Here is a 26,878-nt window from a genome sequence, read left to right as displayed (position 1 = left end):
TGTGTGCCCTGACAGCAGCTCCCAGCTCTGCCACCAGCCACACTGGCCTCTGTTCAGCCAGAAGCTGGACTCAGGGGCTTCCCTGAACCTTGTGCATGGGAGCCAGTGTCTGCTAAAAGAGTGATGTGGAGGGAGTTTCCCACAGAGCAAGGTAGCTCCTAATCCTGTTTCAATTATTTCTGTGGCTGTGGGCAAGATTGAGAAGGACAAGTACAGGGTGGGTCAGCCAGATTTGAGGTACTGCAAACAGCTTTTTGAGCTTAGGGAGAGAGTGGTTATGCTGTTGTGTCAGTACCTAAGGAACTGATTTGTTGATATAATGAGAATTGCTGAAGTTCTCCTTCTGCTTATTCATATTGTCCTAACATACTGCCTTCTAGATTTCTTTATTTCTACTGTTTTAGGTGATCTAATTTTGTGATCAAAACAAGCAGATGGAGAGGGACATGGTATTCCCCAGCATGTTCTACACGACTGCAGCCCACTGAGTTTAAGCACCAGCACAAATAGCTGAAGTGAGAATCATAAACAATCGCTGTATTGGACACAAATGACGTCTCTCTCTCTCTGTTAATAGAGCAGCCATTTATTAGCCTCCCACAAACATGGCAGAATTTCAGAAAGTTTGTGCGTATGGTCTCTTGTTAACCTGCTTCAAGAATTAGAGTACTTACTTCTATAGGTTGCTGCGGAAGGAGATACTGCCTTTTTAACAGGGGTGTTTTTGTAGGTGCTAAAAACACTGAAACCTTTGAAAGCAACTCTAGTGTTGACTGTAATAAAAATCAATTGTGTGTTTGTGTGAAATAGGAGTCCCAAAGACATAAAAACATCATTCTGCCAAATTAAAGTTGTTTAGTTAAGGACTGCTAAGATGCTGATGTTATCTGGTTTTGGTCACTTTTAGCATCACTTATATTAAGTACTTACACCCTAGAAGAATAAACACCTGTTAATAAGTCACCCTTTCTAAGGTTAAGGAAAGAAGTTTATGCTGCAGCTTCAGGAAATAGGGCTGAAAAGGGACAATAGGAAACCAAAGTAAAATCAGGACTTTGGATGGGTGCTTGTCAAACTTCAAAGCTTGCACAATTTCCCTGGACAACCTCTTCTACTTAATTAATATTCTAACCTTTTAAGGCTTTTACTGTAAGACTTAATTTGGTTTCTTCTCCTTTGACATGCAGAGAAGTTTTCCATTTTCCACGTTGTCTGTACGTCTGTGAGTATTTGAGGACTGTTAAAAATCTCTCTCCTCATGTGTTCTTTTCTGCAGCCTCCTTGCCCTCCTCACCACTCCCTTCCACCAAGGAAGGCTTCAGCCAGTGTCTCCCCCAGTTACAAAAATTAAAACTTGATACCAACTACTGTTTTACCATTCAGGCTTCATTTTGCAGTGGTTTCATTTAGTCCATGTTTTTTTGTGTTTTATCAGACAGAGTGTCAAAAATCTTTATTATAATAAAAGTATGACTCTGCTGGGACTTTCCTACCTACAAGGCCTCTTCTGTTCAGGGTGGAAATTGCACAGCTAAAAGTTAGTATTTGATAAACCCATGTTTATTGTTAGTACCTGAACACTCTTGTAAAACTTAACCCAAATGAATTGAATAAATGAACTTGAGAGCAGAAATACCTTGATTTCCTTCTGTGTTTCCACAAATAGTCTCTGCCTTCTGGTATCCTTTAAGAAAAGAGGCTTATTGGTTAGCCCAGACCTCTTCCTTCTGCCCACCCTCACTTATTTCTCAGAGGTACTCTGCTGGAGTTCTTCAGTGATTCCATCTCACATGGAGCCCTTAAAGGTGGTGTGTAACTGTTTGAAGAGAAACTGGCTGGAGCAATGTCTTCTAAGGCAAGCTCCACAAAGCCCAAGGGAAGCATTTGCAAAGGCAGGGACACAGAAGTCCAAACATGAGTTTTGAGCTTATGTTGTGCCCAAACACAAGTTTTGAGGCTCCTGACATGCAGAGACTCAAGCAGAAATCTGTCAGATCAAATGGAGGCTGCTTGCCTTGAGAAAGATCCTGCCAGCGTGTGCTAATAAACCATGTAGCTCTATTTTATTTACAGAGCCAAGGAAATAAAGCAGCTCTCTTGCCTGCTGGCAGGTGTGAGGGATCTGTTTTGGGCCAGCACTGACAGTGCTCCCCCTGCCCAGGCAGACACTTGTGGTGCCTGATGTGCCCCAGGCTTTGCAGTTTGTGTCATCTGGTGAAACTGCACACAAAGTCCAGGCAGTGCTGTGAGCAGCACAGCCCTCGGGATTTGAACAGAATGATTTAAAACATGGGGCTTTTGGACTGCAAAGAACAGATGCACTAAGCCACAATGACACTACATGTGTATCTTAAAAGCATATTTCCATGGATACCCAACAAAAATTATCCCAAATTAATGTTCTTGGAATTAATATTTTGAATGTCCTCTGTAGGAGTTTCAGTTAGGAAAAAAAGTCTTTTAAATTAATTTTTAACATGGTTACTGTTCTTCAGCAGTACAAGATGATTGATTTATTAGACATTTAAAATGTTTAAATACAATTATTGACTGAACAGAAGCCTGAGCAGCCTCTCCCATAGATTTTAATAATTAACAGTGTGGCAAAATGAAGGTCCAAGAAAGAAATATTTGTGTCTTGGGATATCTAACATGTAGCACACTTAAAAAAAAAAAGACATAATAGTATTAAGGTTCTTTCCACTACAGTAGCTTTTGGGAAAACTGAAAATAACAATTTAAAAAAAAGACTCAACTTTTGTGTTTTATTAGCTTTCTCATGGCTCACCAGTGATGTTGCACACTGGAGATATTACCATATGGATGCTATGTATACTTCCCTATGGAAATGGCAACCTACTCTTCCTATCAGGACCATCACTAGAATGGATATGAACGATTTCCTCTTCTGCTTTATTCAGTAGGAAATTACTGAGTCACACTGCTGAAGAATAATTTTACCTTTCCAGTTAGTAATCAAATCAAAGAAAAGGCTGAATGCTTCTGAAAGCCAGGATGGACTCTAGGTTACTTGTCTGAATTGTTTTCTGTTCAAAGCTTATCTTTCAGTGGTTAATAGAAAATTTGCTGTGCTGCTAATGGATTTTTTAATCAGACTTTTACCACTCACCACACAGAAAATACAGTCCCTGCACCCAGGAAATAGAGCCTCAAAGACTTGACTGAATTTTTCAAAGCATGTGCATGTTGAAGCCCCAAGGATGGGGTTTTGGGCAGGTGTCCTCTCCAGTTAGTCCACAGTGGGGTTGTATATACACGCACTGATTTCCTCTAAACATTTTGAGTGGCCAAAGCCCAAAGAAAATGATACTGTTCCCAAGAACTGATAGCTTTCCAGAAAACTTAGATTGGTGTGTTTTTTCATAGGACTGTAAGTGAAATACTGCAGCTCAATAATGTGTGCAAGTTACATCTCAGGCTGCAGAGAAAGACTGCTGGGATTGCTGAAACTCCTGGAGACCTACAGCTTCAGTTTTCACAGCAAACGTTCCTCCTGCCCCCCACCACTCCTCCTGGGAAGCTCTCCAGCCCAAAGATTACACTTAGTTCCTGCTGGGAAAAATTGCATGAGAGAATCTTAGAGAGCAGGGAAAGCAAAATCGGGAAATAGAGGCATGGAACAGGAGGAAAAAGTAAAAAACATGCACAGAAAAGTTAAAACACAGTAAAATTTGCCTCTGTATGTCTCCTCAATAGTTGGATTATTTCAGCAGTTGGGCAGTGAAGTTGTTTTTCTACAGAAAGTGGTAGCAAAGAGGCCTATTAATAGTGGTGGCAATACTTTAATTTGCTCTTAATTAAATCTTACTGCATTCTATTTCACTTTCAAATTTTCCTGTTTATGTGTGATTTACAATTCATACTTACAATTCATGTTAAAATTGCTGTTCATGCATGTACTTTCAATGGTTGCTAACAAAAATTTAACTCTAATTTGGTAGCACTACTTTTAAGAAAGACCCAGCAAAAGTATGTAGTATGTTTATATTTTGTGGTTTATATACAAAAATGGAAAGCATTAATTTTAAAAGGGGAAAACCCATTTGATGTCACATTTTGAAGACTGGTGTTGTCACTTAAACACTATTGTGACAAAAAATGCAGGGTGGATTTGGTTGGTTGGTTTTTAGTTGTTGCTTTGGTTTGGATTTTTGCTTTGGTTTTTTGTTTGGGGTTTGTTTGGTTTTTTTGGTGTATGTGTTTCTGTGCATTTGCGGTGTTGTTTGGTATATATCAACTAAATGGGGAGGAAAAGTCACCTGGGGAGACCTTGGCAGATTCTGGCTGGAGGCCGATTTCAAACATTTTATGACTGCAAATTTGTTGCAGAAAATCAAAGTGGTAGGCAAGCATCCAGAAGCAGAATAAACTAACCTCTCTTAAATTCCATCAGGAGAGCTGGTACAGCTAGGGAAAAGAAAAGCCAGGGAAGTTTTCCTTCCCTTTGAAGCTTTTCTAGAATGAATCTTTAATGATGGGTGTCTGCAACCTCTTCCAGACGATCATGAATGTACCCCTAGGTTTTTAAGGCAGAGAAGATGGAGCCTAAACGAGAAAAAGCTCAGGGTGTCACTTGCACTGAGAGTTATCTGTAAGGATTCCCCTGGGATGTGAGCTACAGTTTGTGTGGATAATGCTAAAGGTAGCATTTCAGACTTGAGGTGGGGGTGGGTAGTGTTTGCTCTCTGAGCACTGAGATCTGGAGTGACTCCAGCAGTGGAAATGCAGAATCCTCCCTTCTGCAGCAGGCAGGGACCAAATGGCGCAACAAAGAACAGGCTATGAATACTTGTGCAAATGTAGAGAGAGAGAGGCACTTCAGTGAAAATATGCAGGAAAAAATAATAGTTAGTAAAAGCTGCTTTTTTGTCCCCCTTGTAGGGAAATGTGCTTAGTAATAGGTTCATTTTGACTTCCAAAGGAATTTCTGTCAAATACAATTATCAGGGAAGACTACAACTGCAAAGGTATCAAAGCTATGTTTGCAGAAATCAGGTTTTAGAGCACTTTGAGATGGAAGATATTTGTCAAATTTCTTTACATGTCATCTTATGTTTCTTTTATTTATGAATTTTCTAACTGTGGTATATGCTGTCTGTTTAAAGATAAGAATGCTCCAGGAGTTTTCTTTTTTAAAAAAGTCTTTGGCAGCTGCATTATATTTATTTATTTTGTTTTTTTCTCTTCTGCACTTGAAAAGGAGAAAAGTGAAACAAAGCACAGAATTAAAGCAGTCTGTCACACTGAAAACCTCTGAAACATAAATAATAAACTTTATTTACTAGGTAATTCTCCTTGATACTCTTGTTTATCATATTTTCAACATCTCTTGCTTAAGACATTGTTGCCTAAGTACAAGGAAAGTGTCTTGATATTGTTAAACTGAAAGAAACATCACATTTATATTAACAGACATCCAGGTTTAAAAGCATGTCAAAAATATTTTGAATGCATATGGGAAAGCAAATGCATTTCTTCCAAGTGTCTGAGGACTAATTTAATTTTATATTCTGGGTAAGACCAGGGTGCTAGCAAGAAATGCCTATTATTTGCTACATTTTCTTTTTTCATGGCATGTATATTCCATGTTGAAGGTATCCTTTCTGTTCATTTGGTGTCACAGATCAAATTTTGGTAGCCACTATGTACGTGGAGCTATTCTTCTCTGTTTAATTCACCACAATGACTCCCAGCTGATGAACTGTTATTTTAAACACATTTAAATGAGGAAAAAAAGAGATTAAATTGATTTCTTTCCCGTTTTTTGACTACTCTGTGCCCACAATTCAAGCATGCACTGCATAATCTCTTGAAAATTAAATGTCATCATTTGACCATAAGAGAAATGACCCACTGAATTCAAATTACAAAGAACTCTGAATTGCTTTCAGCTGTTCTCTCAGTGGGTCACCCTTTCTAATTATGAGCCAATTCTTCATGTGTGTTGGCAGAGAGGGAGCAGAGAAGGTGGGTTGTGTTCGCAGGAAAGCAGGCATTAACAGGGATGCATGGTGTCATAGAGCTGCAGTCAGAATGTCTTCATCGCTGCTGTGCCAGGGAAGTGCTGCTCACACTATTTCAGAGGAACCATGTCATGTCTGCTGCCAGGGCTGGAAGCAGGAGCTCTGAGCTATTCCCGTTATGTAACGCTTTCCCGGGGGGAATAGCAAGCCATGATGCCCGTGTCCCCTTTCCCAGCTCTCCTGTGCCCCACGGTGCTATCAGCTCCCTGGGTGCCTGTGTAGAACCCAGGGGGATCTGGTCAGGGCTGTGAATCTGCAGAGGAGGAGGATGAACCCCCACCAGTGCAGGAGGCTCCCCCCAGAACCAGAGCAGTGAGCAGAGGATTTCTCCACCCATGACTTAATACTGAATTAATTTTGAACAGAGCAGCTGTAACCTGATGCTGCATTCAGTGGTTTGTGAGGTATATTCTTTGTCTTTGGAGGCAGGGGGAAGTCTCTAAATGTCCAGAAGCATCATCTTGCATGGGCATCAAATTCTTTTCTCCTTTAAAATTCAAGTGTGATTTGCTGCAGTGGGATGGCTTCTCCCTCCACCAGGCAAAACCTCCACCATGTGTTTCGTAGTGATATAAGTGAAGAGGATACATGACAGAGTATGAGGCAGAATCTATTGCTCATACTTCAGGGTGTAAATCAGTCAAAGATAGCTTCAGGTGAGAAAGAAATCTCTTCTCTATATTTAATGCCTGGCTATAAATTTGAGGCCTCTGACTCCCTCTCATGCAGAAATATTGGCTAATGTGTTTTTCGTATATACAAGTGTGCATTTGTCAGTTTGTGCTGCCCACAGTACAGACATTCACAATTTTGATCACAGATGAGGACTCCTCTCCTGAGATTTTTTTCCAAGTGTAGATTCTCTTTAGAAGTCTGCAGAGGAGGCTGTGCCTGTATTAAATAGCAGCCAGGTGCCTGTGGAGCAGCATTTTTCACAATCCAAAATTTCAAAAGATTATTATAAGAAAAATTCATAGTGTGCAGTTTTCTGTCTCCTCCCAGGCCAGTAACACCATAAATATGATGAGGACTTTTAATATCTTTAAGGACTTTTAAGATGAGTTCAGGTCCCTCAATATATTTCCTAGGTAGTGCAGCCATGTGTTTAAAACCACCTTTCCTGATTATGTTTCAGACGTTGAAAGAGCAGTACTCTGGAGCCCATGTGAGCTATGTGCAGAAGATAGCATGCCTCCTGAAAGGAACTGCTCTTTCAAGAGGGTGAGAAGCACTAGAAGCCTCTAATTACAGCAGTGCAAACTGTCAGGTCTTGTATAGTAGGCTATATTAAAATGTAGTTTGTGTTGATTCACTTTCAAGCCAAGATAACAACCTCTCAGGAAACCAGGCTTTTACATCAACAAATTAAAAATTGATATGGCTCCAATGCAGCCTAGATAAGGAAGCACTCACCCTTCTACTGCCAGGCACTCAAAACCTGCCCTGGAAAGCCAAGCATAGGCCAAGTATCAGTTGTTGCGAATTCCCTGCTGATTCTCCTGCAGGTAACTTGTAAAGAAGATCCAAAGGCTATTCCATTTACTGTCCCACAACAGCTTTATAATCAGGTATCTGCTTCTGTAATAATTTACTGGTTTAATGATACTACATTGTTCAGGCAAAAAAAGATAATAAAAACTCCTATAGGTATATTTCCCTTTAGTACTCAGCCTTTTTAGGGCTGAGGGAACAGGATAGGAGGGACACAAAAAAAAAAAAACAAAAAAAAAAAACACCTAAATTTCACTGGCTTGAACCAGAGCTGTGAGGTGAGTGAACCCACATGGCATTAAAAATAACTTCCCTCACATGTGAAATTCCTACATTGTGAAGAAAAACAGTGGATTGAATAATGTGTAGCATGCTCAGGGAAGCATCTTTATGATTTCATAGCTGTAGCTGGGCAGGCTGCACCCCACTCCTTCAGGTTCCTCAGGCAGCGATGGGAGCAGGACAGCTCCACACCAGGCACTGACAGACTGCGTTGGCATTTGCAGGGAGATCTGCCCTCTCACCTCCCCGGTGCAGCAGTAGGTACAGCTAAAAAGTGGGTATAGCCTGTGGTGATGTGGCTGCTGCTGAAAGTCTGGAGCCCTTCTAGGATGTGAAAGCATTTCAGGAGCTGTCCTGCTGTATATAGACACCCCATAAACTGCAGCTGCATTCATGGTGGCATGTAGCTGCAAGGAAAAGGTTAACAATGGGAGAAATTTCTACTTAGTTCTTTAATACTGTAGATGTTATTAAAAAAAATAATTAAACCCCAGTTGGCACAGGCTGCAGGATTTACTAATCAACATGTCAGCTCATTTCCAAATGCCTCATACACCTCGAGTTATTTTTGTCCAGCTGCTTCCTGCAGATGCAATTTGAACAGTCAGAAATAAAAGCAAATTTCAGTGCACCAGCAGCGGGCTGCTGGCACTCTCCTCTGACTTAGGCAGGTATCTTCTAAAGGCTTTTACACAGGGGTGGGGGAGAGGGAACAGCCATTGTAGATACAGGGAGATATTCAGTAACTTATTGCTAAAGCTGAGGAAATCCTTGCCTGTGGGCCACACATAGCATTGTTTCCTTTGTAAACTGATTTAGGAAAAAAATCTAAGATTTGTGCTGAAGATCCTTTATTTGTAACTGTGCAGTGAGGGCTCCATAATCTATATTCAGCTGTGATATTCAAAAACTGCTTAGCTCTACAGTTGATAGAACTTCTGCATGGGAAAAGTTAAGCATCTTCCCACATGCTAGAACAGCTTCCCTGCGTTGGAGACTCCTCTCTAAGTGCATTTGAGCACAGGAATTGTTCCCTGTGTGCATGCAGTAATGCCTCAGAGAGGACATCCCCATGAGATGGGCCTGGGTTCTGTTTCATGGCTGGGTTAGGAAAAGGTGTGGCTTAACAAATCATAGCAGCGATCAGGATCACAAGAAGAAGCTTAAATAACGAGGAATCAAAAAGACAACGAGACTGATAAATCTCATTAAGACTACCTGTGATGCTCTAGAGTGAAGCTAAAGGAGCAAATTTTTCAGGCAATTTGGGTTCAACAGCTCCTTGTGCTCTCCTCTTGCTTTATGCTGCCTCTGCCTGTGCCAGCTGTGCTGGGGAAGGGCTGGGCTCCCTGTCCTCCTCACCTCTGTTGTGCTTGCCAGCATGTACTCAGCCCTCCTAGCAACTGTACTCTCTAGGCATCACACCCTGATGAATTCCAAGCAGGAATTCAGGAAAATCACTCAAGAGATACCTGCTGACAGCAGGAAGCTCTTGATTGCACTGTTCCTGAGTGTGCTGCTCAGGTTTCTGTCTGCTTTCCCGTGGTTTTCTCTGTGGTAATGCCTTTTCACTGTGGGTGTGTTACTAGGAGCTGGAGCACAAATGTGGGAGTCTGTAATAAACCTGAGCTTCCAGGATATGTTTTTGCTAGAGAGGGAACAACAAATGCTTATTTTCTTTTGAAGTAGCTCATCTGAGCTTTTAGCAATCAGAGGGAGATTTCTCTTGGCAGGCACAACAAGGACTCTTGCTTGGAATCCCAGGAGAGAGGTGGCTGTGCAGAGGAGGCTGTTGATCAGCTCAGCCCTGTGGCTGCTTGCCCGCAGACCTGCTTGCCAAGGGGGGAATTCTGGAATGCCACTGTGCTGCTGGCTCCCCTGGCAGGGCTCCTTGGCGCCCAGGGCATTCCCAGAGTACTTTCCTATCCCTCCTCTCACACACAGGTACCTCAGCTACCTTCTCTCTGATGGAAATCTGCTCTTTGCAGGCTTCTGGAGCGTTTTTTTTACCAGTTGTGACCCAAATGGAGACATTTAGGAGTTTTCTGCCTCGAGAGCAGACTTCCAATGCTTATCTGGGACAAAGCTCATACCAGCAGAAAGCCAAGGCTCAGTATATTAAAGCAGAATGCAATAAACTGTTCAGTTGGAGGCTATCTGGATTTCCATATAAATGCAGAAAATTATATTTGAATGTGCACCTCTCAGGCATATGAGATGCTAATGGTGAAGTAATTTTTATGTCACTTTGTTTTGATTTAGTTGTTTGATAAATTGAATTCTTTCTGGCATTCTTGCTGCCCTATCTTGCTGCACCAATGTTTGAGCAGGGTTAATTTTAATTGGAATTAAAATTAATTCCAATGGCACTTATGCAGGTCATTGGCTAAATCTTAGAAACTTGAATTCCTAGAATTGTCAGAGATGTTTAAAATGCCCTGTACTGCAAAGTAATAATGACCTACAGTTTGGTCTGTGGTTCTGAGCTAAAAAGGGTGTGTAACTCCTCTTCCACATATCCTTAGCTTGACCCACAGTTGTATCTCTAAACCTACTTGTAACAAGACACCTTGTTGTTAATAACATGCTTTCAGAGCTAGATTTTTTTGTTTCAGCTCTTTTCCAACTCTTCAAATGGCAGAATTTGTCCTAAATTCCTTTGCTACTTAGAGATTCCTGACCATTACAGGCACCAGCCATCCTGACCTTTTTTCTAGCAAGTTTTATGATAAAGGTTATGCTAAATTTCTGATTTTCCTTTAAATAATTCTAACGTTTCATGTATTATTAATAAGTATGGAGTGACATCCTAGAAGATGGTATATTTACCATCTTACCATATTATTATTCCTTATAAATGAAAAAGGAGCACAGATGACAGCTTACCATGCAGGGATAAATGAACTGCAGCTCAGAAGGAAAAGTGATGAATTGTAGCGTTATCTAGAATGTAAAGCGGGTCCACCTCTCCCCAGCAGCCACGTTGGCAGGACAGGGCTGCCAAGGCAGCTCTCCGCCTCAACAAATGACTTCCCGCTAACAGTTCTTATCTTGTAGTAGTGGCTTTTTGTTATCCTGTAAGAGCTTCTCCTCAGTAACAGGAGCAAGCTGACTTTCCATAGATAATGCCAGCGTGAGTAAAGCATCTGTGGGTGGGAGGGGCCCATGCTCTCCATGCCAAGCACTGGGCCCATCTCTGGAGTACGGAAGATGCTGCTTTACTGGGATGCTGCCCTCTGTGTTTGTCACTACACAGAGGTGCAGGCAAAAAGCAAGAATTCTAGCTAGTGGAGCGTGCTCAGAAAACGTGCAGACCACCCTGCCCCCAGTTTATTTGGTATCAATTCTCCCAGGAAATCTTTTCTTCAAGAGTACCAACAAAAACTTTCAACAATGTAATATGCTCCTAAGGCTTCTGAGCCACTTCTCTGCTACTCCTTTTCAAACTTGTTTTTAATTTCATTGTTCCTAGTTCGGTTTCTAGTATTTCGTGCAAAAGTCACATCGACAGTATAATGAATCTTCTCTTATCTCTAAAATTCTTTTCCTATTGCCTTGTTCGCAAGAAGATACTGCTGCTGTTGTGACAACTAAATAGATACAACAGCCTTAGAGTTCAAATATGACTCATGGTATGTTAACTTACTGATACAGTAAACATGAAAGGGAAGGAAGGAAAAAAGACAGTTTGCTTTTTTAATATATTTTTTGGTTTTAAAGCTAAATAATGTAAATGGCACATTACAAAATGTGTGTGCTTTTTAATCAGAAACCTACTTGTATAAAGAGAATCTAAACTTTTTAAATAATTTTTTTGGTTGTTGTTGACAGGGTCTTCCTATCACCTGTTCTGTTTCCCTCTCCCCTAGTACTAATTACAGACTTTTGTATAATTGAGAAATCCATAAGTATATAATAGTTGTGAGGGTTTCTAATTTACACAGAAATTTAGCCTGTGTTATGGGTCAAGACTTTCCTTTTGTCAGATTAAATTTATTATTGTCTTATTTTAAAAGAGAATATGGAGACCATGAAGGCATTTCATTTTCTTGTAAAGAATACAAAGGGAGATACAGAATTTCAAAAGGGACACGTTGAATTTTCCAGTGCCCATTGTTGGCAGCTGCCTTTATTGCTGCATCAACCCCTGCAGACAATGAAACCCAGCTCGTTTATAAATTGCTACAACACATATTAAAAAATTATACAGTGTGTCTTGTCCTCTGCTTGTTACTTGCACTTGATATTTGTCTCTGCTGGGCTTTATTTTTCCTCAAGATGTTTTCTTTTTGCCATGTATCCCAGGACAGAGCCTACATTCAGTGCCTTCTCTTTCAACATTTCTAACTCCAGAAGATTCACTAGAAACATATGTGAGAATCATCAGAAAGATCTCCAAGGTCTATTCAGAGAGAAGAATGAATCACACAAGGTCTCTTCCAAGTTTTCAACTCTTCTGTCAAGCATCAGCATCCCTCCTTTTCTTCTCTTGTTAAGAGAGACAGGCAGACCCAGCGTGCTTGGCTCTGTGCTGCTCCTCTGGCTCATCTTTCCTGATATTTTCTTGAACCATGAACTGAACTGAAAATAATAGGATTGCTTATACAAAAGGCTGCCTCTTTACATGAGTAGAAGCCGTGCATTTGGGCTCTTTGAAAATGGCTCTGTGGCATTTCATATACTTTGTTCTCTGGTCAGAAGTTCAGGATGTTCCATTTCTAAATCTGATTTCCGGCTAAAATATAAATGCGTCGCATTGACTGATCATCCTTGGAAGTTTATATGCTTTTAGAGTTAAAGATGTGAATGATTAATGCTTCTGCTGTGCTTGGCTATGAATCATTATATGATGCCCTGATTTTTCTTTCTAAATCTCTGTAGCTCTAGCAAATAAGGTGTTTAAGGGAGAGAAGGGAGGAAAAAGGGTAGAATGTGACCTTCCTGTTAGTCACACTTCAGATAAAATAATATTCTTGCAAGGACATGGTTCTCTTTGAGTTTCTACCTACCTTGTGAACTGTGACAAAGTGCAGACTATCACCTGCAGGCTTTTGGAAGTAAATTCAAACATAAAAGTCTTGGCAGTTGAAGCAACAGACAAAACTGTCAGGATTTAAGTTTTAATACAATCCTAATTAACTCCAGTATTACTTCCTCTCAAGGTCAATTAGACATTTTCAGGGTATCCGAAAGAAGTATTCCTCTGGCATATTGTCCCCATCTAGTGACCAGTATTCTTTAAAGAACCTCTGAACACTTCCTGTGTCCCTTGTCTGTGGTGCAGGGAGCCAATGTTGTCTATCCTGCATGCAAGCAACTCTTTCAAATTACTGATTTGAAAACAGCAGGACACAACTCGTCTAAGTACAGGCACCTACATTTCAGGCAAAATGCATTTTCCCAAACAGCCACCCACATTTCACTTGGTTCATCTGTGACCCTTCATCATCCCAACATGCAAGGCACCACCTTTCTGTGCTCTCTGAGCCCTTAGCTCAGGTTTCTGTGGAGGGGATACAGTCTGGGAGGGGCAAGGCCCCACAGGGAGATGCTTCACTTCTGCCACAAATTTCAATTAGAACAGGAGACTAGAAATTGATTTGAGAAGGGATTAGGGATTCAAAGAGCTGCGCTGGGCCTGCTCTCAGGGTGCAGATGCCATGCATTTGACTGGCTAGTGGCTCTCATGACATCCTTAAATTCCCCTTGCCATATTTCTTCAGCAGGGCAAGAAAGATTTACCATTTGTTGACTTCACCCCTTAGTGAAAAAATGCTTCATCTTATGCTTGTTTTGTCATAAATACTGAGGTAGACCAGGAGAGGACATTTTAATTTAAAAACCCAAACAAAATTTTAGTCAATCTTTTCCAAGATGAATCCTTTTTTTGCTGAGATATTTAGAATGGAGCTTTCACATGGAAAAATATGGAAAATAGTCTGTGAACTGATGGCTGCCCACTAAAGAGGAGATGGCAGCAGTATTTAGGGGCATGAAACCATTCTCTTCTGATTTGATAATGTCTAACTGTATAGCAGTTTCTGTGCTCTTATCAATGGCTGCCATAGCAAAAGCACTTGCTTCACCTCACAGTAGATGTCTGCTTCTCCTCAGGGAGACAGAGGACTCAAAAGAAGATAGGAAAATAACTTCAAATTCCTTATTCTTTTACCTGCAGTCCTTTTCCTTCCCTTTGCAAAGTGATTGCTTTTCGTAGTCAACATCTTTTAGAGAGAACTATTTTCTCTCAGGCACTCATAATGTTTCCATAGCTCAGATCACCAGGGAATGCAGTCTCACACTACTTGGGGACTAATTGCACAGAATAATTATTGAGTCCTCAGCCCTCACAAGGATTGTTTTATAATTCCCGCTTTAAATGTTGATTACACATATGCTTCCCAAAAGAATTGTGCAGAGGAAATAATTCTCTGAAACTGTCAGTGTTCCTGTCATGTGGCACAGGAAGAAAAGGTTGCAGGGTGGGAATGACAGGAGACGTGGGCAGGGTCCGAGTCCCTTCCCCTGGGGAGCCATGGCCCCACCAAGGGACTGGGTCTGAACATGGGTTGGTTTGGCAGAGTCGATGAGCCAAACACTCACTTTTAAAGCAGGAATGGCAGAGCTCTGTTGCTCAGCAAAACCTGTGTCTAAAGGCTGCTGGAGATGGAGGGGTGAAGCTTCGTTTCCAATAAAAGGGAAAGGAGTTTATAGGGGTGTGTGTCTCCACTAAAAGCCATGCCTCAGGCTTTTTCTGCCTGCTTCAGAAATTCAAATGGATGTGGCAATCTGTGTGCTGTGAGGGGGACTACGGTGGTAACCGTATAAATGTGATGGAACGAGAATTTAAAATAGTGAATGTGTAGTGGTTGTGTAAATGACAGACTACTGATGGGGTTTTGCTAAATGTATTAGCATGATTGGTGAAGCAGGCTGACAGTATTGTTAAAACCAACACTAGAGCATTCATACAGAGCAATCAATATCCCTTCTGGCTGTAGTTCCCTTTGTCAGGTGAAGCAAATGTTTTAATAGAAATTCAGTTTATATGTCTGAAGTGGAGGAGGGTTTTTTGTATTTCTTATGGTAACAAATGTGCTTTTCTCTTTCAAAGTACATGTCAGGTGAATTGTTTTCTTTTTTGCAGAGGCTGGAAAGCCTGTTGTAATAACCAAAAAAACCACAAGTGGCAGTAGGGCACTGGCAGGTGAATCAAGCATCAGCCCCAGCTGATAAGCCAAGGCAGGGGCTGTCTCTGGATGACAGCTTGCAGGCTAAAAATGAACATGTGTGTAAGTATGCAGCTGAAATAGAAGTGAGTTGTATTGAATAGTAAAACAAAATATTTATAACCCTGCCCTAGCAATTTATAACATACCCACATCCCACTACAGAGGGCAGAACTATAATCAGAATACTTCTGACAGCTCAGAAATACTGTTTGCAAATGCATGTTCTACTAAATGCTTCTTAACTGCTTACAGGAGCTATGTCATCTGCAGAAAACCAGTTTTCAATAGAGAGCTGGATTTTTTTGAGAGTTTTTTACTGCTTTAGCTACTGGTACCTGTGTGAATTCCGTGGCAGATCTACAGGTGCAAAGAGAGCACAGCCTGGGTTCTGGATTGGGTCTGCCTTTTAACAGTGAGGGCTGGAAAATGACTCTTTCCTCTAGTGCTCAGGAAGGTAATTCCTGTTATGGTGACACAGGGATGTGCTGACAGCTTGCCATTGGCATAAACAGCCTCTGTCTGGGTGTTGTCATCAGTGAGGTGTTTGATAGCCTGAGTTCAGATACCTGTGTTCATTACTCAGCCACTTTTGAAGACTGTCCTGGTCATTTCATGGTATTTGCATGAGTTGTTTTTTGAGTGATATAGCTCCCTGAATCTACTGGGGCACTGCTGATGTATGAAGGCATTCCCAATACTATTTCTTCCTGTTAGACATGATATGGGACTAGTGTTAATGGGTTTCCTTTAGATTTTGATAGTTATCAGTAGTTACCATTATTTTGCATGAATCAGAAGTGGCTTAGAATTCAAGTTTAACAGTGATGATGGTCTGACCACAAAGAACAAAGAAGCTTTTCCCAAACTCAAAGCCTAACAGATTTTTTTTTTTTAAGGATTCTTCTGTGTTTGTTTTGCCTTCATCTAAGAAACACTTTCAAAAGTAATCTAAAAGGCCAGATTAACTACAGAATTTTTAAATGTGCTTCTGTTGTCTGTGGCTGTGAAGGAATAGCATGGTCCTGCTTGCAGTCCTGCTTGCAGCCTGAGCTTTGTCCCACAGCTAGAGAGAGAGCACTGCCCCTCGCCAGGCCCTGCATCGGGCACAGCCCAGGCTCCAGAGACCTCTCCAGGAAAAGGGCCAGAGTCAAGGCTCTTGCTTGAAGTTGCATTGATCCAACCCCTGCAAGAACATGAGAGAAATGATGGCGAATTCCTTCCCCAGACAGAACAATGCCATTTTCTACAAGATGTGATCTTTAAAAATCAATCTATTTTGTAGTTTTCAGTAAATTCAGGCAGCTCTAAATTAAATTGGAAAAACTGTTTACATGGAAGTAATTATTTTAAGTAAATTTCTGCTTATACCCCAACAATAATATCAATGTGGATTTCATTAATATGTTTCATTAAAAGGATTTCCATTAGGAATTAGTTTCAAAATTGCCTAATATGTCAGACTCTGAGGACATCCATAATTACATCTATAGCCTTTCTAGATCTATACCATTTTCCTTCCTGTCTCTCTCTGCCTGTGCTAATGAGCATTTCTAAACTGCCTGTTAGAATAAGAGTCTGGCAAGTTTTACAAATTACAAAAAGTTTTGTTTCCTTTTACATTTGTTCAGACCCCTAATCGTCTCATTCATTATTTTTAAACGTATTACCCTTCTGGTTTTTTAAGCAGTGAAGATGAAAATCCAATTACAGACAGTACAAAATCTAGATATTGGACTCCTCCGGCCATGCCATCCCTTACGGCTTTTAAGCTCATCTTCAGACAAAATCTTGTGCTCCAAGGACTGAACATGTCCAGACCCTCACATTGAAAGAACTCCCAAGTTTCTGAAAAGGCAACTTTCAGCAAGGGATCAGGGACCCTTAAAGTGGTTGGTGGACAACCTTCTCTGCTTAAGAGAAGGATCCCACTGGTGGTGGGTGGCTGCCAGACATATCACAATCCAGTGTGCAAGAAATCATGGCCTCACACTGCCTTGAGTCTCAGCTGGAGCCCTGTTGAACATTGTGTACTTATGTTTATCAGCCTACGAGTTATTTTTGCAATATTATCACTTTCCAAATTTAAAGCTGATAGAAAAGTGATATAAAAATAAAAACTAAGGAAAAGTCTACAAGGAACAACTGAGAAATATTACTTTTGCTTAGCTTTGGTTATTTAAAAAGGAGCTCTTCTCACTTCTCACTTCTCACATTTTAAGCTTTTCTTTGGATAAGATTTAGAAACAGTAATGAATTTCAGTGCTACAATAGGTTGAAATTAAATGTTTACCTATACTTTGTTTACACAAAACCATTATAATAAATTGCATTTCAAAGAGCATGCACACAATAAAATAAACTCCTCCATATAGTAACATTTAGTAAATAGACAATATTGTTCTCTTTCCTCAAGACCAGACAACAATGGACCAATTATTCTTTACTGCTTTCTAAGAGGGCTTCCCATTATACAGAGAGGTTTAACATCTGGATCAATGCTTGCATGATTCTTAATTAAGTCTTTTAGCTCTTAGAAATTATTGAAAAAACATCTCCTGTGAAAAACAAAGATTAGTTTAGCTGGATGTCATGCTGAGCAATGGATGTTTTTCTTGGCCAGCACACCACAAAACTGCTTCTATTATCTGCACCAAGGAAGGATCTCCAGGCTTTAGTCCAGTGAACAAAAATGTTCTTGTCATTCAGTGTATTCTGAAGCTTCTTTGTTTTCTTTAAGGGTGAATTAACTGCACCATGTGGTTGTTGCCATTGCATGTTTGCTTTGCAGTGTGCTCATAAAGGAGACTCAGAGACCCCTGGAAAAATCTGTATATATGACATAGCCCTAACTGAGAAATCCTACATGTCTGTCCTGTAATTCCACATCTTAAAAATTGCCAGAATAAGGATTAAGCTATGTGAGGGGGCTGTTGGCAAAGAGCAGGACGTATGTGCCAAAGTGCAAGGTGCACCAGCAAGAGATTGTGCTACGGTACCAGCCTCTTCAGCACTTTTACAAATCACTTCCAGGTGTACACTTACAGGAAAACCAGCTTAAAAGGTTTGCCATGTTTTTCATGTGTTTTTTGCCTGTTCCGCCTCTGCTGCACTCTAGATGAAGGGCAGCCTCTGTGAGGAGCACCAGTGCTTGCCCTGACGGCCCAGAGGCGAGAGGCTCCGCAAGCAGCGCTCACCGTGACAATCAGGCGCCCATGGATGGTGGCTCTCACATAAAAAGGCAGGACTGCAAGCAACTCTGTCAGATTAAGTCACGCACACGCCTGGAAGAGCAGCATTTTTTCCCTCGTGGGAGTAGCCTGATAAGAGTGAGAGCTGATCCCTTCCTTGAATCCCAGGTTTTATTCATAAACCACTTCAGCAGTTTTCTCTCACTCCTTGGCACACCATTCCAGTTCTCTGGGTTTCCACCTAAGACAGTGGCCTCTAACTACTGAAGGGTTCTCTGTAATTCTGCTGGTGCTGGCTCCAGCAGAGGTGAGGCTTCATAAATCTCAGCTGGTGAATAACTCTGATTTTTAGTTGAAGAGATAAATGATGTGAGAGAAGCAATCATGACAAAGAATTGTTCTGGTAAAGTGAATCAATGCATTCTTAAAAATGTCCCATTCTGGGAACTGTGTTTCATGGGATGACCAGAGGATGCTGTGAGAGCTAAGCAATGAAATCTTTGCTTTCCCTCTGAATATGAGGAAGAGTTCCACATCTAAATGATTAGTTTAATACTTTCTTTTTAAATTAAAACAAGCAAGGGGAGAGACACTGAAAAAAAGACTGTGGCTAGAGGCTTCGCAGCAGTTATACCCACCCTGATGAACAGCATGGCTCTGTGCTCTCCAGCCGAGGGACTGGAGAAGTGAAATTACATCTGACAGGTTTATTTCTACATTACCTCAATTTTGGCTAAAGGCAAAATTGATTAAAAAGAGAAAATACTTAGGATGTTAGGATTTGTGGCTGCATTTCTGTGCTGAAGTCCCAGCATTAATCTAGACTTGGCTGCACTGGTTACAGGAAGAGAAAAGGTAATGATGTACCAATTTCAATCTGTGGTTATTTAAAAAGTACTGATGTAATAATAGAGTTTTTTTAATGCATGAAGTTTAAGAGTTCATATATCAAGAGAAGCACAGCTGAGAAGTGATAAAAAAACTATATTTACTAGGAAGTACCTGAGAATGGTGTGCTTAGGAGGGTAAATAATTGGAAGAAACAGAGCTACTCTAGAGAAAAAATACTGTACAATAAAATATTAAGGTGTGATTATTATCTGTAGAAATAAAACACTTTCTCTAGATAAGTATGTATAGAGACAGATGTGCAAACAAGGACAAAAGCAGTCTGCTTGTACCAAGGAGCAACTTCAGAAGTCCTGGAGAAAAAAACACAGAAATGATAAGTGACAGATTCTGCCTTGCCTTTTGTGTCAATCCTGTTCATCTGGGTTTTTTCAAGTACTTTACAAAAATAGTGCTGAGATTATGATATGGTTTTGGTTTTTGTCAATTAGCCAGATTCACAAAGGCTATTGACCAGTGAAGACATCAGTGAGGACTTGTTGTTTGAATTCAGTTTGCGTTATTTACAGTGTGGTACTAAAAGGGAGGGAATTCTGTCTGATTGTGTTTAGGGTGGAAATGAACTCAATACAAACCTCTCCTCATAAGGAATTCTAAGAACAAGTTAAAAGATTCTGTAAAGAAATAAATTTTTAGCATTTTGAAAAAGGATGAAGCAGAAACAACAAGATGAAGAATTTGTCAGAACTAATAATCCAAATGTTTGTGTCTCTCACCCTGTGAGGCCAGTCAATCTTTCAAATTACTTTTTTTTATTATTTTTTGAAGCTTAAGTCCTATAGCAAGTACCTAAATGAAACTTTTTTAATATTTCATGGATTGCACATCTTCAAATCTGTTCTTTATTTAATTTTTATGAAAATTACCCTTCAAATTAGTTTTATTCATTCCTGAAAGACCCATATCTTATGCATTATAATTTTTTAATTATCTTGATTTGTGTACAGCTATGACTAGAGAAAATTACAACTTGAATTTCCAAAATAATTGGTGTGACATACATGGCATCTAAATGATGTTCCATATCCCTCACCAAAGAGCATTTCGGATGGTGTTCTGAAATGTTTTCCCTGAGCAAATTCAAGATTGTAATTTTAGTTTTGTGTTTCATTCCCCAGATTAGCTTAACCCAGTAATACTGGTTGCAAACAGTTCGGATATTAATTGCTATGGTTTCCCCAACCCTCAGCCTTTCCTAACATCTTCCTTAGGAGATGGCATTCTCAGGAAAACAAGTGAAAAGGTTTCTTTTCACAGGGAAACTGAGAAATGAAATAGCCAGCACTGATGTGTGGTGGGAAGTGACAGAGACTGATGCCCTGACTATGCATGTTTAATTAGTTGTTATTGCTGCAAGTTTTATCCTTGACACCCACTGACATGCCTAGGCCAGGAGGGCCAGCTCAAGGCAGCCCAGAGCTGCCAGCACTTTCTTTCCCCTTGTGTTAACTCTGTTTTGTCAATGAGAGGGGTCAGAAGGAAGTAAAGTTTCTCCAATGTTTTACTGTCACAGCTGCTGTGATAAGGGACCTGGGGGACAGCCATGACAGCTGAGGTGCTGTGCTGGAGGGAGAAACCAGGCAAACCTCCAAAGTCCAAGCAGGCACTTGTTTAGCAAGTAGTTCATGACAATCTAAATTATAACAACTGAAAAAGCAAGCACTTATCAAACAGGCTAGTCAAGTGACAACATCAGTGTTCCAATGTTGTTCTTCGGTCTCCAATGGCTTCAGTCTTTGATGTTTCTTTATCTCCAAGGCCAAAACTGCTGGAGCAGCCTGAGGGTCTTTGCTCCTCCCCAAGCTGTGCTGTCACTGGTGTGTATACATCCTTTTTTGTTAGAGAAAACCAGTCTGGTCCAAGGGCTCACCACCTCTTTGCACAGGCCCTGACTGTTCCAGGCTGTCCAGACAGGTGCTCCCTGGCATGATCTGGATGACCATCGGATGCTGGTCATGAAATTCCTTCTAATAGCTACCAATCTGAATAGGCAGCAGGATTAAATAACCCCATGACTTTCATCCAACTATGGCAAACCAGGGCACGTTATGCAATGTTTCAATTTCTACCTCGAGCTGAGCAGCTGTGTGGTATGTCTGGTGTGCAAGGCAAGCAGGGTGCTTTCCACAGGGAGCTACAGTGGTAATCCAGCCACTCTCCTGGCTGGTACTCTCAAAGGAGCCTCCTGTTTCTTGTCCTGATTAAGTCTATCAAACCAAAAATTTCTGTGGGCAGAATTTTCAAACTCCGTTATCCAGAGTGCAAGTGTGAACCCTGGTACAGACCTGATGACATCTAAGGTGACAGTCAGGGTCTGGCCCCCAAAGGAGGAGGAGCAAAAGCACAAGGCAGCACAGGGAGGTGCAGTGGGCACCTGAGGAGCACAGGCTGACAGACACACTCACTCACTAGCAGCACTGACTGGAGCTGCTTTCAGCAGCTTTTGTCATGTTTCACACTGTATCTTTGATCCAAATGTGTTTTACTTTGGCAGAAAGCTGTTTGTACCTCCCTTAGCATATGTGCAGTATGTGTTGTGTTATTATTTTCTCCAGATGATTTAGACAATACTTTCCTCTACTGCTCTCACTGCTGCTGGTTCACGTAGATGTTTCATCTCCCACACAGTGTCTCTAAATTATTTGTATTTTTTGAGTGTGCCCCAGAAAACTTGCTAAATCTGTCTTTCAGATCAGGCATCAGTTCCACCCAAAAGCTGAAAATATTTGACAACTTTCAGTGTTTTTTCCTTCTCTGTGGAACTTGAAAATACAGAACCCTGTGAAAATGAATGAGAAGCCCTGCTTATGTAATGCTGGTAGAGCTTTGCTGCACGTTCAGATTGTATTTCAGGCAAAGCTTAGCATGCACATGAGGTTTTACATTTCTTCATCCCTCCTGCTCTTCCTTGTTTCCCTGTAATGGATTTTGATTTATTTGATGATGGGATCAGACTTTTCTCCTCTGTATCATCAGGAACTTTTGCAAGTTTTCTACTAAGGGAAGGGATAGTATCATTTGCATTATGGGTTTTTTTTTTTGTTATCTTCCCTCCACTGCAACTGAGATTTGAGAAACCCTGGTAAGGCAAAATTGTTTTTTTCTAGATACAGATCTATAAAACAATAAAAATATAAATATGCATATGTGTACTGATAAGAATTATATAATACATTATATTAGTAGCTGGAGGTAAAGAAAATTATTTTCTACCTAAGACTATAAATGTGTTAGGCAAATTTTCCCAGCTCAGAAAGTTTCTTCTGTGTATTTTTATCATTGGGCAATCTTGTCAGAGAAAAAGTGCCAGAAATTTTAATTTACCCTGGATTTATAAGTAGTTGGTCATGAATCTGTGATTCTACAAAATGCCTGTAAAACAAACACCATCTCTTCATAGGTTTTTCTGCGTTATTAGTCTTCCTACAGCTGTCCTAGGTCACACATGTATTCATCAAATATCTGTCTTTACTTGCTGGCAAACTGAGCTTATAATATATGCAATAGTCTGTGCTGTACCAAAGTTGAGATATGTGCAAGCTTATACATGTGTTTCCTAGTAAAAAGGGAAAAACACTTAAGCTTACAATAGATGCCTTCTATTTAGCTTACTTATTTTTATTCTGCATGTATTTCCTTATTATTAGCAACAACTTTTTATCAATGTTACCATAGAAATGAAGAATGCTAATTCCTAGAATCATGCCAGGACTCATTTTCCATCCTGTTTACTTAGTTGCTCTACTGCAAACAATGCTTGCTAGATAGCTGTGAATAATTCAGAGCAGCTACATTATTTGGCCAGTTTATTTTTGCGTGCAATATCCTTCCGTTTCAGCAACACATTTTGCATGTTGTTCTGGAATAGAGTCTTGTGAAACTATGATGAATTTTAAAAGCAAAACCATCAATGAACTTCTGAGGGGAGGAGGGGGAAACCTTAACAAGAATCTGTAAGATTAAAGAAAAGGAAGGCCAGGGCAGTAACTTATGTACTGAGGAGCTCTTTTCTCATTGAAAGACATTTCGTACTAATTCCTGAGGTGTATTTCTTCAAACCAGTACATACATGTTTTAATGGAACTCAGTGATCATTAGGCATAAATCATGTATCACGCTGCTCTTTAATGTTTCTCCTGAGAGCTCAGACTGTCAGAAACTTAAGGCACTGCAGGTGTATCACCTACAGCCATCTAGAACCTGTCATTTAACCATAACATTACAATTTATTTAATTTTGAAATACTAATTAATTGCTGGGGAAGGGGGCAAGAGATTCTAGAACCATCTAATAACCACACTTGTAATGCAGTGTTTGGTTAGAAAATTTACTCTCTTAAAATAACATCTTGGTATTCCATAATTAATATAGTTAGGGCACTCCACTATGAATCCTAAGAGTTTGGAAGCAATAATTTCAAAATATTCCTACTGTAACAACTGAATCCACTTTAAAAATCAACATATTCTTTGTGCTTCATGCATCATCATCAGCTAGTGCAAATTGCAAATGTCCTAGAGTCAAAACTTAGCAAGCAATTTTGTTAATGTAGCGGAAGGTGGAAAAGAATACAGTTCAGTCTTTCACAGCAATATTGACTCTATTGCGCTGACAACCCTGCTCATGCTTCATGGTACTGCATAACTGGAAAGAGAGACCAATCAGAGATTTACAGCACCTCTTACACAGTGCAGTATTTTTACATAGCCATCCTCTTGATTATTCTCCCCCCAGCACGTACATTATGGCCATGAATAAAAAGAGAGTAGAGGAAGAAAGGGAGATGTTGTTACCTAAATATAGGTTCCTGACTCTGTCTTCTGCCATTGTGAATGAGAGCATTGATTTTAAATGCACATAGCACTTGGTGACTCCTCTGGTCTGTGTTTACAGATTTGCTTGCCTACTCTCTATCATTTGCCTGTTTCCTTACAGCCTGTGTAACTCAGAAGTGAATCTCCCTTTGGTATTGGATACTCCTTTTGTTTCCTTGTATGCTGTAAACAGCAACAGCACCTTGGAGCTGAGTGTAAGCATAACATAGGTAGTAAATAACTGATTCAGCTCTTAAAAAGAACTTCACAACTGACAAGTTTCTGCACAAAATCCTGCATTTCCACACAGTGTATGGCTCCACTGGTAACAGCCCCATCTGGAGCCACAGCAGTGTCACAGGCACTGAGCTGCTCCCACACGGTGTGTTTGAGCACACAGTGGTGTGCCATGTGATGCAGCTAAGGTCTGGAGTGGTTAGCCAGGCTTATGTCCAGCTATTTGCACTGAGACTGTGAGTGCAAAACTACCCCTAATGTCATTAATCACCTCTGCCTCAGATCTGCAGATACATCTCTCAGTGTGTTAGCTTTTTCTCAAAGCTATCCACCTGGGAAGGTCACTGCAGTAACAGCCCATATTTAGACATTACGACTTGGACTTTCCACATCCTTTCAGCCTTTTGACCCATTTTTGCATTGCAGCATGTGAGTGTCAGTCTGTGTAAGCAAAGTAGCGATGATCACTTCGATCAGCCCTGGTACCAGCACTGCCAGCCCTTTTCCCACTGCACACAAGAGCACATCCCATAAATATGGAGTGACTGCAGCCAGCCATCTGCAAGGGAACCAACATTCAGCTGCGATAAGCAGGTAATGCTTTTGTAGTCAGGATTTTTCAGCTGTGGTTTCTCTTTTCACTTGAAAAGGTTTTGATCAAGAATGGCAGTTGAAAAAAAATCCTACTGTTCAGTACATGTACTGTTATTAAACAGTTCATCTTTTCTCTGCTGTCTCTTCTTATGTCCTCCTTTAAATTAAAAAATGGGCAACTCGACCCAAAGTTTCAAATCCAAGCGAAATTATTGCTGCTTGTAAAACTGCAGTAAGTTTATTTTAATGTATATTACTATTACTTTTGATGTCCTAGCTCTGATTACACCATTCACAAAATGTTTAGAAAAATGCATATCAGTGCATATCAATAAGGATGGATTGAATTTGAGTGCCTTTATAGTGCTGCTGATAAAATTCTCACTTGCCAGAACAGAGTGTGCTGTAGTAACAGCACTGTTCAGCAAGACCATATTTGCACATGGTGCAGCTTGGAGCAGAAATCTGCTTTCCCCTGGCAAGCTCTGTAACATCTGTGAGAGATAACTGCAGAAAGGTGGAAGATTTAGCACCCTTTGTCATGTTTGTCCACGCTGTGATAGCTGACATCTGATGCTTGTCTTTGAACTGTTTCTAAGAACGGGGCAGGCTAAAGATCTCTGTATCTCTGACTCCTTTTGATTAATCTCATTTCACTGTGCTCATCTCTGTGTCAATGTCAGATAGCCATTGCCTGCTGCAGGCAGCCCCATCTCCAGGTTTCTCACTCCTGAGCAATTTGCAGCAAGTGACCCTGCTTCTCCGCCTCACTCTGGGTGCATTTGGTGTTCTTTTCCTCTCCTGCAGACCTGCAGAGCAGCAGCACTAGCTGAGCTCCTGCCAGGCTCTGAGGAGTGCCCAGTGTGACCGATGCCCTCAGCTGTGCTCTCACAGAATATACCACGGGATGGCTCCAGCTGGGAGAACCCAGCCACGCTCCTCCAGGAACCCACAGGAAGGCAGGAGAAACGTGAGCTGAGGATGCTTAACTCTAGTGCACCTCGGAAGGGTGAAAGACCTGATGGCTTCATCTTCAGAAATGGACCACAAAGACATAAGGGGATTTTGGAAGAAATGTTGAATGAGTTAGAGAAAATGCTTCTGAGTTTTTAGATAATGTGTTTACTTTTCTTATCTTCTACATAGGCAGGAAGGGCAAGTTCAACTCACATCTTCACAGGATGGTTCACAAAGTCACAAGACCCCTAGGTATAGGACCTTTTAAGGATTTATTAACCAGTAAAACACTACCAATGAGGATATTTATATTTTTAACCTAATCCTTAAATATTTCATCTTATGGACTCATACTACAGTGTAAGCTTTCTTAGTCAATCATGTTATGACACACAAACCTACAGTACTGTATTCTGAAGCTCTAAATTTCCTTCTACTTAATGTGTACTTTAAACTATAAATCTATATTCTCACTTCTAGCACCTAAGTTTGGAAGCCTTTTCCAAGGTCTCAGATCAAATCCTGTGTTTAATTCTAAGCTCTGGCTTACAGGCCCAAAGTTCTGAGATTTCCCTACATTTCCGATTCCAGCAAGGACACCCCAGAATTTTGGTTTTTTCTGCACTGATGACAATTTTAAAACTGCCTGTGTAGAGCTGTCCTCTTGAAAAAGTATGCACTTACTGGAATAAATCACACTTTCTCTTCCCCTCTGTCAGCTATTAATAGTGGTAAATTTTAATTGCATATGTAAATAAAACCACTGTGTACTCATTAGTTTAAATATGTTTTTCATTAGGCAAATGAAATGCTTATTGTATATAATGCAAAGCTAAAAGGAGAATGTTAACATCATTGAACAGTTTGGGAAGTATAACGACTTGAATTTTTAAAGTTCTTTCTTAGGATAAAAATAAACCATGTTTTAATGGATTATTATGGGCAAATTTTGCAGGAGAGGCATCTTGTTTCTGGAAATGGAAAAAACAAAGATAAGTGACAGAAGAATGGGTATGGTATCAAGGCCAATGCATTAAAACTTCTGCTAAAAGGGAGAGACGGCACATAAACTTGTATTTCTATTTATAGCATTGGCTATTTTAGAGATGGTAACTGCAAGGTGGGCAGCA

General features: G+C 40.5%; 1 long non-coding RNA gene across 4 annotated transcripts in view; it reads left to right on the top strand.

The window, feature by feature from the left end:
• The window catches only part of LOC137477907 (uncharacterized), a 32,091-nt gene extending 6,436 nt beyond the window's left edge, over window positions 1-25,655 (top strand). Inside the window, exons 2-5 of one of the 4 annotated variants that reach the window (XR_011001265.1) lie at window positions 7,180-7,265; window positions 7,550-7,612; window positions 24,624-24,791; window positions 25,599-25,655. This is a non-coding gene — a long non-coding RNA (uncharacterized lncRNA). Of the gene's footprint in view, window positions 1-7,179; window positions 7,266-7,549; window positions 7,613-8,041; window positions 8,449-12,170; window positions 12,638-18,164; window positions 18,184-24,623; window positions 24,792-25,598 lie in introns of those variants that run through there. The other 3 variants (XR_011001267.1, XR_011001264.1, XR_011001266.1) reach the window with 3 other exon arrangements.
• Window positions 25,656-26,878: the final 1,223 nt, after the last annotated feature.

This window comes from Anomalospiza imberbis, chromosome 8 (genome assembly GCF_031753505.1).
Source record: "Anomalospiza imberbis isolate Cuckoo-Finch-1a 21T00152 chromosome 8, ASM3175350v1, whole genome shotgun sequence".
Classification (NCBI taxonomy): Eukaryota; Metazoa; Chordata; class Aves; order Passeriformes; family Viduidae; genus Anomalospiza; species Anomalospiza imberbis.
Note: the sequence above shows the minus strand (reverse complement) of the source record. Positions and strands in the feature narration are given on the sequence as shown.